A 13,320-nucleotide genomic window follows, 5' to 3' on the forward strand; every position below is an offset into this window, starting at 1 on the left:
CACCACAGCGTAATGGTGTGTCCGAACGTCATAACCGCACTTTATTGGATATGGTGCAATCTATGATGTATCTTACCGATTTACCACTATCGTTTTGGGGTCATGCATTAGAGATAGCCGCATTCACTTTAAATAGGGCACCATCGAAATCCGTTGAGACGACGCCTTATGAACTGTGGTTTGGCAAGAAACCAAAGTTGTCGTTTCTTAAAGTTTGGGGTTGCGATGCTTATGTGAAAAAGTTTCAACCTGATAAGCTCGAACCTAAATCGAAGAAGTGTGTCTTCATAGAATACCCAAAGGAAATTGTTGGGTACACCTTCTATCACAGATCCGAAGGCAAGATATTCGTTGCTAAGATGGATCCTTTCTAGAGAAGGAGTTTCTCTCGAAAGAAGTGAGTGGGAGGAAAGTAGAACTTGATGAGGTAACTGTACTTGCTCCCTTATTGGAAAATTAGTTCATCACAGAAATCAGTTCCTGTGATTCCTACACCAATTAGTGAGGAAGCTAATGATGATGATCATGAAGCTTCAGATCAAGTTACTACCGAACCTCGTAGGTCTTCCAAAGTAAGATCCACACCAGAGTGGTATGGTAATCCTGTTCTGGAAGTCATGTTACTAGACCATGATGAACCTACGAACTATGAAGAAGCGATGGTGAGCCCAGATTCCACAAAATGGCTGGAGGCCATGAAATCTGAGAAAGGATCCATGTATGAGAACAAAGTGTGGAATTTGGTGGACTTGCCTGATGATCAGCAATCCATAGAAAATAAATGGATCTTCAAGAGGAAGACGGACACTGATAGTAGTGTTACTATCTACAAAAGCTCGAATTGTCGCAAAAGGTTTTCGACAAGTTCAAGGTGTTGAATATGATGAGATTTTCTCACTCATAACGATGCTTAAGTCTGTCCGAATCATGTTAGCAATTGCCACATTTTATGAAATTTGGCAAATGGATATCAAAACTATGTTCCTGAATGATTTCTGGAAGAAGAGTTGTATATGATGCAACCAGAAGGTTTTGTCGATCCGAAAGGTGCTAACAAAATATGCAAGCTCCAGCGATCCATCAATGGACTGGTGCAAGCATCTCGGAGTTGGAATATACGCTTTGATGCGTTGATCAAAGCATATGGTTTTATACAGACTTTTGGAAAGGCCTGTATTTACAAGAAAGTGAGTGGGAGCACTACAGCCTTTCTGATAAGTATATGTGAATGACATATTGTTGATCGGAAATGATGTAGAATTTTTCTGGAAAGCATAAAGGAGTGTTTGAAAGGATTTTTTCAAAGAAAGACCTCGGTGAAGCTGCTTACACATTGAGCATCAAGATCTATAGAGATAGATCAAGACGCTTGATAAGATTTTTTAATGAGTACATACCTTGACAAGATTTTGAAGTAGTTCAAATGGAACAGTCAAAGAAAGAGTTCTTGCCTGTGTTGCAAGGTGTGAAGTTGAGTAAGACTCAAAACTCGACCATGGCAGAAAATAGAAAGAGAATGAAAAGTCATTCCCTATGCCTCAGTCATAGGTTCTATAAAGCATGCTATACTATGTACTAGACCATTGTATACCTTGCTTTGAGTTTGGCAAAGGAATACAATTTTGATCTAAGAGTAGATCACTGGACAACGGTCAAGAATATCCTTAGTGAGGACTAAGGACATGTTTCTCGATTATGGACGTGATAAAAAGAGTTCGTCGTAAAGAGTTACATCGATGTAAGCTTTTACACCGATCCAGATGACTCTAAGTCTCAATCTGGATACATATTGAAAGTGGGAGCAATTAGCAAGAGTAGCTCCATGCAGAGCATTGTAGACATAGAATATTTACAAAATACATACAGCTCTGAATGTGACAGACCCGTTGACTAAACTTCTCTCACGAGCAAAACATGATCATACCTTAGTACTCTTTGGGTGTTATTCACATAGCGATGTGAACTAAATTATTGACTCTAGTAAACCCTTCGGGTGTTGGTCACATGACGATGTGAACTATGGGTGTTAATCACATACAGATGTGAATATTTATGTTGAATCACATGATGATGTGAACTAGATTATTGACTCTAGTGCAAGTGGGAGACTGAAGGAAAATATGCCCTAGAGGCAATAATAAAGTTATTATTTATTTCCTTATATCATGATAAATGTTTATTATTCATGCTAGAATTTTATTAACCGGAAACATAATACATGTGTGAATACATAGACAAACAGAGTGTCACTAGTATGCCTCTACTTGACTAGCTCGTGAATCAAAGATGGTTAAGTTTCCTAACCATAGACATGAGTTGTCATTTGATTAACGGGATCACATCATTAGGAGAATGATATGATTGACATGACCCATTCCGTTAGCTTAGCACATGATCGTTTAGTATGTTGCTATTGCTTTCTTCATGACTTATACATGTTCCTATGACAATGAGATTATGCAACTCCCGTTTACCCGAGGAACACTTTGTGTGGTACCAAACGTGACAATATAACTGGGTGATTATAAAGGTGCTCTATAGGTGTCTCCAAAGGTACTTGTTGGGTTGGCGTATTTCGAGATTAGGATTTGTCACTCCGATTGTCGGAGAGGTATCTCTGGGCCCACTCGGTAATGCACATCACTATAAGCCTTGCAAGCATTGCAACTAATGAGTTAGTTGCGAGATGATGTATTATGGAACGAGTAAAGAGACTTGCCAGTAACGAGATTGAACTAGGTATTGAGATATCGACGATCCAATCTCGGGCAAGCAACATACCGATAACAAAGGGAACAACGTATGTTGTTATGCAGTTTGACCGATAAAAATCTTCGTAGAATATGTAGGAGCCAATATGAGCATCCAAGTTCCGCTATTGGTTATTGACCAGAAACGTGTGTCGGTCATGTCTACATAGTTCTCGAACCCGTAGGGTCCGCACGCTTAAGGTTTCGATGACAGTTATATTATGAGTTTATGAGTTTTGATGTACCGAAGGAGTTCGGAGTCCCGGATGAGATCGGGGACATGACGAGGGGTCTCGAAATGGTCGAGACATAAGATCGATATATTGGACGATTATATTCGGACTCCGAAAAGGTTCTGAGTGATTCGGGTATTTTTAGGGGTACCGGGGAGTTACGGGAATACGAGGAAGAAGTAATGGGCCTCATGGGCCAAGTGGTGGAAGAGAGGAGGCAGGGCGCGCGCCCCCCTAGCCCAAACCAAATTGGACTAGGGGCCGGCCCCCCTTTACTCCTTTCCCTCCCTCTCCTTCCTTCTCCTTCTCCTCCCCTTCCTTCCCCTCTCCTGCTTGGATTAGGAAAGGAGGGAGTCCTACTCCCAGTGGGAGTAGGACTCCTCCCTGGCGCGTCTCCTCCTGGCCGGCCGCCCCCTCCCCCTTGATACTTTATATACGAGGGTAGGGGGCACCTCTAGGCACAACAACAATTGATCTGTTTGATCTTTTAGCTGTGTGCGGTGCCCCCCTCCACCATAGCCCACCTCGATAATACTGTAGTGGTGCTTAGGCAAAGCCCTGTGTCGGTAGAACATCAACATCGTCACCATGCTGTCGTGCTGACGAAACTCTCCCTCAACACTCGGCTGGATCGGAGTTCGAGGGACGTCATCGGGCTGAACGTGTGCTGAACTCGGAGGTGCCGTACGTTCAGTACTTGATCGGTCGGATCGTGAATACGTACGAACTACATCAACCGCGTTGTGCTAACGCTTCCGCTTTCGGTCTATGAGGGTACGTAGACAACACTCTCCCTTCTCGTTGCTATGCATCACCATGATCTTGCGTGTGCGTAGGAAAATTTTGAAATTACTACGTTCCCCAACAGAATATGTAGGAGCCAATATGAGCATCCAGGTTCCGCTATTGGTTATTGATCGGAGATGTGTCTCAATCATGTCTACATAGTTCTCGAAGCCGTAGGGTCCGCACGCTTAACGTTTGATGACAATTTGTATTATGAGTTGTGTGTTTTTGATGACCGAAGTTTGTTAGGAGTCCTGGATGAGATCACGGACATGACGAGGAGTCTCGAATTGGTCGAGAGGTAAAGATTCATATATTGGAAGGTTATGTTCGGATACCGGAATAGTTTCGGAGAAGTTTGGACATTTTCCGGAGCACCGAGGGGTTACCGGAACCCCCCGGGGAAGTGTTGGGCCCGCGGGGGTGGCCGCGCGCCCCCTTCTAGGGAGTCTGAATAGGACAAGGAGGAGGGGCGGCGCCCCCCTTCCCTTTACCTCTCCCTCTCCTTCCTATTCCCTCCGGTGGAAAAAAGGTAAGGGGGGGGGGGCGAATCCTACTTGGACTAGGAGTCCAAGTAGGACTCCCCCCATGGCACGTCCCTCCTGGCCGCCGGCCTCTCCCCCCCTCCTTTACATACGTGGGCAGGGGGCACCCCAAAGGCACATCAATTGTTCTCTTTGCCGTGTCCAGTGCCCCCCTCCAAAGTTTACTCCTACGGTCATAACGTCGTAGTGCTTAGGCAAAGCCCTGCGCGGATCACGTCATCAACACCATCACCATGCTGTCGTGCTGACGGAACTCTCCCTCAACCCTCTACTGGATCAAGAGTTCGAGGGGCGTCATCGAGCTAAACGTTTGCTGAACACGGAGGTGCCGTACGTTCGGTACTTGGATCGGTTGGACCGTTAAGACGTTCGACTACATCAACCGCGTTATCTAAACGCTTCCGCTTTAGGTCTACGAGGGTACGTGGACACACTCTCCCCCTCTCGTTGCTATTATCTCCTAGATAGATCTTGCGTGATCATAGGATTTTTTTTGAAATTGCATGCTACGTTCCCCAACAGTGGCATCCGAGCCAGGTCTATGCGTAGATGATATGCACGAGTAGAACACAAAGAGTTGTGGGCGATAATAGTCATACTTCTTACCACCAACGTCTTACTTTGATTCGGCAGTATTGTTGGATGAAGCGGCCCGGACCGACATTACATGACCGCGTTCGTGAGACTGGTTCTACCAACGTGTTTTGCACACAGGTGGCTGACGGGTGTCTGTTTCTCCAACTTTAGTTGAATCGAGTTTGTCTATGGCCGGTCCTTGTTGAAGGTAAAAACAACACACTTGATGAAAAATCATTGTTGTTTTGATGCGTAGGTAAGAACGGTTCTGTTGTAGGGTGGAACCCTAGAGGGGATCTTTTCACACTTGGAGGGGGGAAAGAGGAAGAACACTCAAGAACACAAGGCACAAATTACTCAAACAAACCCAAATATCACATCCACTAGAGTAGCATACATGAGATCCACAAGATTACAAGATCAATCCAAGGAAACAAGCACAAGGTAAAGTTCTTCCCACTCCTAGAGGAGGTGAGGTCTTGATGATGATCTACTCCCTTGGGAGGTCTTGTAATCCACAAGGATTCTTCCCAAGAGGGGTCTTGATCACCAAGAGGAGGGGATGCAAGGAGAAAAGCTCACAATGTTTTATCTAATACTTTGCTATCCTCCCAAATGAGCTAGGAGATGAGTATATAAAGGCTAGGGACGAAACTAGGAGAAATATGGGTACAAAGGACCAAAAAGTCCCTAAAAACGCGTGGCCACGAAAGAAGGGTCCGGGCACCTGGGGAGGAACCGGCCGGGCACCCGGACCGGTCAGAGGCCTGCGCCTGGGCGGGACCGGGCACCCGGTGGCGAAGGGGCCGGGCAACCGGCCAGGTCAGGGGCTGGCTGGGGAGTGGCCGGGCACCCGGGGGTCCCAAGCCCGGGCACCCGGGGTGGCGCCCAGCGGCTGGCAGGCAAGGGCCGGGCACCCGGGGCAGGCTGGGCGAGGCCCAAGAGAAGGGCCGGGCACTCGGGGCCGGCTGGGGCGCAGCCCAGGCAGAGGCCATGCAGCCGGGGCCGAGATGGCCGGGCACCCGGGGTGTCCAGGGGGTTCGGACCTCCCCAAGACTTCATGTCCGGGCACCCGGGCCCTTCCGTCTGGGCACCCGGGGTGTCCAGGAGCTTCTCTCCTTCATTCTTCTTGTTCTCCTATCCTTTCCCTTGCTCCGTGGATGCTCGAGTCTCCGTCTTCTCCTTCTCACGATCATCTTCTTGGTGCCTAAAAATGCATATCGAGTCTCTTTGAGGTAGAATCCAATTCTCATGTGAAACCGAACGAAACTTGAAGAGGATAGAATTGACCTCGTTCTCGATGTCGCGTGCACGTGCTCTTCTCATTGGTCCTCTCGGTGCTTGCAGTGGTGATGGAGTATCGGTGCGGGTAGGCGAGGGATGCTCCACATCATCCCCCCCTGGGAGAGATCCGTCCATGGATCATGCTCTTCATCACCATGGTACTTGGCCAAGTCTTTGACGTTGAAGATGGCGCTAACGTTGTACTTGTCATGTGGGATGTCGACCTTGTAGGCATTGTCGTTGTAGCGTGCAAGCACCTTGAATGGTCTGTCGGCTCTCGGGAGTATCTTGGACTTGTGTTCCTTGGGAAAGCGGTCCTTGCGGAGATGTATCCATACTTGATCACCCGGTTGGAACACCATCGGAGACTTGTTGATGTTGAGCTTGGCAGTGAGTCGTTGTACTTGGCGCTCGATCGTGGAAAGTGTTTCTTCATGCATCTTCTTGAGATAGGCGGCTCTTGCACTTGCGGCCATGTTTGCTCGTTCTTGAAGCGGTAGAGGAAGGATGTCCAATGGCGACAAAGGGCTAAAACCATAGACGACCTCGAAGGGGGACTTGCCGGTGGTAGAGTGTCTTGCGCGGTTGTAGGCATACTCGGCGATGGGTAGGTGATACATCTCCAACGTATCTATAATTTTTTATTGTTCCATGCTATTATATTACCTGTTTTGGATGTTTATGTGCTTTACTTTACACTTTTATATCATTTTTGGGACTAACCTACTAACCGGAGGCCCAGCCTGAATTGCTGTTTTTTTGCCTATTTTAGTGTTTCGAAGAAAAGGAATATCAAACGGAGTCCAAACAGAATGAAACCTTCGGGAGCGATCTTTTTGGAACAAACGTGATCCAGAGGACTTGGAGTGGAAGTCAAGAAACAAGCGAGGCGGCCACGAGGGTGCCCGGCATGCCCCCTATAGGTGGGCGCGCCCCCACCCTCGTGGCCCCTTGGATCATCCACCGAAGTACTTCTTCCTCCTATATATACACCCGTACCCTAAAAACATCAGAAGCGACCACAAAAAACTATTTCCACCGCCGTAACCTTCTGTATCCGCGAGATCCCATCTTGGAATTTATCTTATTATCTCTATCAGATCTCACTTTTGCAATTTGCCGTGAACGGATTGACAACCCCTTTATTGCGTTGGTTGCGAGTTCTTGTTTGTTTGTGTAGGTGCGTGGGACTTTTGAGGAGCCTCCTACTAGATTGATACCTTGGTTCTCAAAAACTGAGGGAAATACTTATGCTACTATTGCTGCATCACCCTTTCCTCTTCAAGAAAAACCAACGCAAGCTCAAGACGTAGCAAGAAGTATTTCTGGCGCCGTTGCCGAGGAGGTCTTCGCTCAATTCAAGACATACCAAGTACCCATCACAAACTCATCTCCCTCGCACTTACATTATTTGCCATTTGCCTCTCGTTTTCCTCTCCCCCACTTCACCCTTGTCGTTTTATTCGCCCTTCTTCTGTTCATCTTTTCGTTTGCTTTGATGTCTTACTTGGCTGGGTTGCTCGTTTGGTTGGAATAGTTGTTTATTTATTGCTAAACAGAGAAGCTAAGATCTATGGATCCTCATCCGCTTGCTAATCTTTTTAAGAGTTCCAATTATAATGAACCAATTGCTAGTGAGTTTTGTGCACTAGATTATCTTGATGAAGCTTTGCTCGAAATTCATGAATCTAAAAATTATGATGAAGAAATTTATGAAGAGATTGATGATAACTCCTTGAATAAAAAGCATGATTGCAATGATTTTACTATAAATTCTATTGATGTTAATTGTTCTAATAATATGCAAAACCCTAAGCTTGGGGATGCTAGTTTTGCTATGTCTACTACTTGTTGCAATGATCATGATAGGGGTGATTTTTCTCATAATCTTGAAAATTTATTTAAGCCCCATGATGAATATGAGATTGATAATAGTGTTTGCAATAATATTGAAAGTGGGTTTGGAAGAGTGTCAACTTTAGATCCCACATATTTGGAGTATGTTCAATCTTATGATATTTTTGATAAAAGTGGTTTTGGAGAGGTCATGACTTTAGTTAATGTTAATCCCACTATCTTGGAAGAGCGTCAACTTTGCATGCATATGGATCTTGTTGAGAACATGTTATGTGATAGCTATTTTATTGAATTTTCATATGATCCTACATGTAATTATTATGAGAGAGGAAAATATGATTGTAGAAATTTTCATGTTACTAAATTACCTCTCTTCATGTTGAGATTGCTATCGTCTTATTCCTTGCATATGCTAGTTTTTGCTTGCCTTGATAATTTGTTTGATTATAAAAAACATATTCATAGGAAGTATGTTAGACTTAATTGTGTTTGTCACATGTTTTATGATGCTCTCCTTATGCTTCAATTCTTGTCTTTCATGTGAGCATCATTGAAATCTCAATGCCTAGCTAAAAAGGCTTTAGAGAAAAGCGCTTGTTGGGAGACAACCCAATATTTTTCCTTGCTGTTATTCAATAAATATTTCATCTAACTTAATTTTAGATGTTTTTTCATGTTTTAATTAGTGTTTGTGCCAAGTAGAACCTATATGATAACCTATGGTAATAGTTAATTTGATTCTGCTGAAAAACAGAAACTTTGCGCTCATGAGAAAAAAAATCAATAAATCACATAAACGTGATTTTGCGTTTATTATTTTTGCTGTAGATCAACAGACAAATTGCCTAGGACTTAATATTTTTGTAGGATTTTTAGAGTTCCATAAGTATTCGAAAGTTACAGATTGCTACAGACTGTTCTGTTTTTGTCAGATTCTGCTTTTCGTGTGTTGTTTGCTTATTTTGATGCATCTATGGCTAGTATGTAGGGGTATGAACCATAGAGAAGTTGGAATATAGTAGGTTTAACACCAATATAAATAAATAATGAGTTCATTACAGTACCTTATGTGGTGGTTTTTCTTTCTTGCACTAGCGGAGCTTATGAGATTTCCTGTTGAGTTTTGTGTTGTGAAGTTTTCAAGTTTTGGGTAAAGATTTGATGGACTACGGAATAAGGAGTGGCAAAAGCCTAAGCTTGGGGATGCCCATGGAACCCCAAGATATTCAAGGACAACAAAAAGCCTAATCTTGGGGATGCCCCGGAAGGCATCCCCTCTTTCGTCTTCGTCTATCGGTAACTTTACTTGGAGTTATATTTTTATTCGCCACATGATATGTGTTTTGCTTGGAGCGTCTTGTATGATATTAGTCTTTGATTTTTAGTTTACCACAATCATACTTGCTGTAAACACCTTTTGGGAGAAACCCACTTGATTGAAATTTATTAGAATACTCTATGTGCTTCACTTATATCTTTTGAGCTAGATAGTTTGCTGTATGTGCTTCACTTATATTTTTTAGAGCACGACAGTGGCTTTATTTTGAAGAAATTTTTGATCTCATTTTGAGAGTTCTTTATAACAGCATGGTATTTGCTATGTATATAAATTTGGTCCTAGAATGATGAGCATCCAAGTTGGGTATAATAAAAACTATCATAGAAAGTGCATTAAAAACTATGATTAATTTGATGCTTGATAATTGTTTTGAGATATAAAGGTGGTAATGCTAGAGTCATGCTAGTTGGGTAATTATGAAATTGAGAAATACTTGTGTTGAAGTTGGCAAGTCCCGAAGCATGCACGCATGGTAAAAGTTGTGTGACAAATTTGTTGCATGGGGTGCTCTTTTGATTGTCTTCCTTATGAGTGGCAGACAGGGACGAGCGATGGTCTTTTCCTACCAATCTATCCCTCTAGGGGCATGCGTAGTAGTACTTTGCTTCGAGGGCTAATAAACTTTTGCAATATGTATATGAGTTCTTTATGACTAATGTGAGTCCATGGATATACGCATACTTACCCTTCCACTTTGCTAGCCTTTATTATGCCGCGCAACTTTTGCCGGTATCTTGCACCCATTATCTACCTTCCCCAAAACAACCACCATACCTACCTATTATGGCATTTCCATAGCCATTCCGAGATATATTGCGATGCAACTTTCCACCATTCCGTTTATTATGACACACTCCATCATTGTCATATTGCTCTTTGCATGGTCATGTAGTTGACATCGTATTTGTGGCAAGGCCACCTTCATAATTTTTCATGAATGTCACTCTTGATTCATTGCATATCCCGGTACACCGCCGAAGGCATTCACATAGAGTCATATTTTGTTCTAAGTATTGAGTTGTAATTCTTGAGATGTAAATCAACAAAAGTGTGATGATCTTCATTATTAGAGCATTGTCCCAAGTGAGGAAAGGATGATGAAGACTATGATTCCCCCACAAGTCAGGATGAGACTTCGGACTTTATAAAAATAAAAGAGGCCAAAGAAGCCCATAAAAAAGAGGCCAAAGAAGCCCACCAAATAAAAAAAGGAAAAAAGAGAAAAGAAAAAAAATGAAAAGAGAGAAAAGAGATAAGGGACAATGCTACTATCTCTTTTCCACACTTGTGCTTCAAAGTAGCACCATGATCTTCATGATAGAGAGTCTCCTATGTTGTCTTTCATATACTAGTGGCAATTTTTCATTATAGAACTTGGCTTGTGTATTCCAATGATGGGATTCCTCAAAAACGCCCTAGGTCTTCGTGAGCAAGCAAGTTGGATGCACACCCACTTAGTTTCTTTTGTTGAGCTTTCATATATTTATAGCTCTAGTGCATCCGTTGCATGGCAATCCCTACTCACTCACATTGATATCTATTAATGGGCATCTCCATAGCCCGTTGATACGCCTAGTTGATGTGAGACTATCCTCTCCCTTTTTGTCTTCACAACCACCACCGTACACCACCATAGTTCTATGTCCATGGCTTGCGCTCATGTATTGCGTAAGAGTTGAAAAGGCTGAAGCGCGTTAAAAAGTGTTAACCAATTGCTCGGCTCGTCATCGGGGTTGTGCATGATGGGAGTATTTTGTGTAATGAAAATGAAGCATGGCCTAACTATAGGATTTTGTAGGGATAAGCTTTCTTTGGCTATGCTATTTTGATAAGACATGATTATTTGTTAGTATGCTTCAAGTATTATTATTTTTATGTTTTATAAGATTTTATCTTGAATCATTTGGATCTGAACAATCATGCCACAATAAAGAAAATTACACTGAGAATTATGCTAGGTAGCATTCCACATCAAAAATTCTGTTTTTATCATTTACCTACTCGAGGACGAGCAGGAATTAATCTTGGGGATGCTTGATACATCTCCAACGTATTTATAATTTTTGATTGTTCCATGCTATTATATTACCCGTTTTGGATGTTTATGGGCTTTACTTTACACTTTTATATCATTTTTGGGACTAACCGGAGGCCCAGCCCGAATGGCTGTTTTTTTTGCCTATTTTAGTGTTTCGAAGAAAAGGAATATCAAACGGAGTCCAAACGGAATGAAACCTTCGGGAGCGATCTTTTTTGGAACAAACGTGATCCAGAGGACTTGGAGTGGAAGTCAAGAAACAAGCGAGGCGGCCACGAAGGTGCCTGGCGCGCCCCCTACAGGTGGGCGCGCCCCCACCCTTGTGGGCCCCTCGATCATCCACCGACATACTTCTTCCTCCTATATATACACCCATACCCTGAAAACATCAGAAGGGACCACGAAAAAGTATTTCCATCGCCGTAACCTTCAGTATCCGCAAGATCCCATCTTGGAGCCTTCGCCGGTGCTCCGCCGGAGGGGGAATCGATCATGGAGGGCCTCTACATCATCTCCAAGGCCTCTCCGATGAGTTGTGAGTAGTTTACCACAGACCTTCGGGTCCATAGTTATTAGCTAGATGGATTCTTCTCTCTCTTTGAATCTCAATACAAAGTTCTCCTTGATCTTCTTGGAGATCTATTCGATGTAACTCTTTTTGCGGTGTGTTTGTCGAGATCCGATGAATTGTGGGTTTATGATCAAGTTTATCTATGAGAAATATTTGAATCTCCTCTGAATTCTTTTATGCGTGATTAAGTTATCTTTGCAAGTCTCTTCGAATTATCAGTTTGGCTTGGCCCACTATATTGATCTTTCTTGCAATGGGAGAAGTGCTTAGCTTTGGTTTCAATCTTGCAGTGTCCTTTCCCAGTGATAGCAGGGGCAGCAAGGTGCTATGTCTTGAGCTTGCGTTGGTTTTCCTTGAAGAGGAAAGGGTGATGCAACAATAGTAGCGTAAGTATTTCCCTCAGTTTTTGAGAACCAAGGTATCAATCCAGTAGGAGGCTCCTCAAAAGTCCAACGCACCTACACAAACAAACAAAGAACTCGCAACCAATGCAATAAAGGGGTTGTCAATCCCTTCATGGCCACTTGCGAAAGTGAGATCTGATAAAGATAGTATGATAAGATAAATATATTTTTGGTATTTTATAATATAGATGCAAAAAGTAAAGATGCAAATAAAAGTAGATTCAAAGCTTATATGATAAAAGATAGACCCGAGGGCCATAGGTTTCACTAGTGGCTTCTCTCAAGATAGCATAAGTAATACGGTGGGTGAACAAATTACTATCGAGCAACTCATAGAACAGCGAATAATTATGAGATTATCTAGGCATGATCATGTATATAGGTATCACGTCCGTGACAAGTAGACCGACTCCTGCCTGCATCTACTAATATTACTCCACACATCGACCGCTATCCAACATGCATCTAGAGTATTAAGTTCATAAAGAATAGAGTAACACATTAAGAAAGATGACATGATGTAGAGGGATAAACTCAAGCAATATGATATAAACCCCATCTTTTTATCCTCGATGGCAACAATACAATACGTGCCTCGCAACCCTTTCTGTCACTGGGTAAGGACACCGCAAGATTGAACCCAAATCTAAGCACTTCTCCCATGGCAAGAAAGATCAATCTAGTAGGCCAAACCAAACTGATAATTCTAAGAGACTTGCAACGATAACTTAATCATACATAAAATAATTCAGAGAAGATTCAAATATTTCTCATAGATAAACTTGATCATAAACCCACAATTCATCGGATCTCGACAAACACACCGCAAAAAGAGTTTACATCGAATAGATCTCCACAAGAGAGGGGGAGAACATTGTATTGAGATCCAAAAAGAGAGAAGAAGCCAACTAGCTAATAACTATGGACCCGAAGGTTT

The sequence above is a fragment of the Triticum dicoccoides genome, chromosome 3B, assembly GCF_002162155.2.
Source record: "Triticum dicoccoides isolate Atlit2015 ecotype Zavitan chromosome 3B, WEW_v2.0, whole genome shotgun sequence".
Classification (NCBI taxonomy): Eukaryota; Viridiplantae; Streptophyta; class Magnoliopsida; order Poales; family Poaceae; genus Triticum; species Triticum dicoccoides.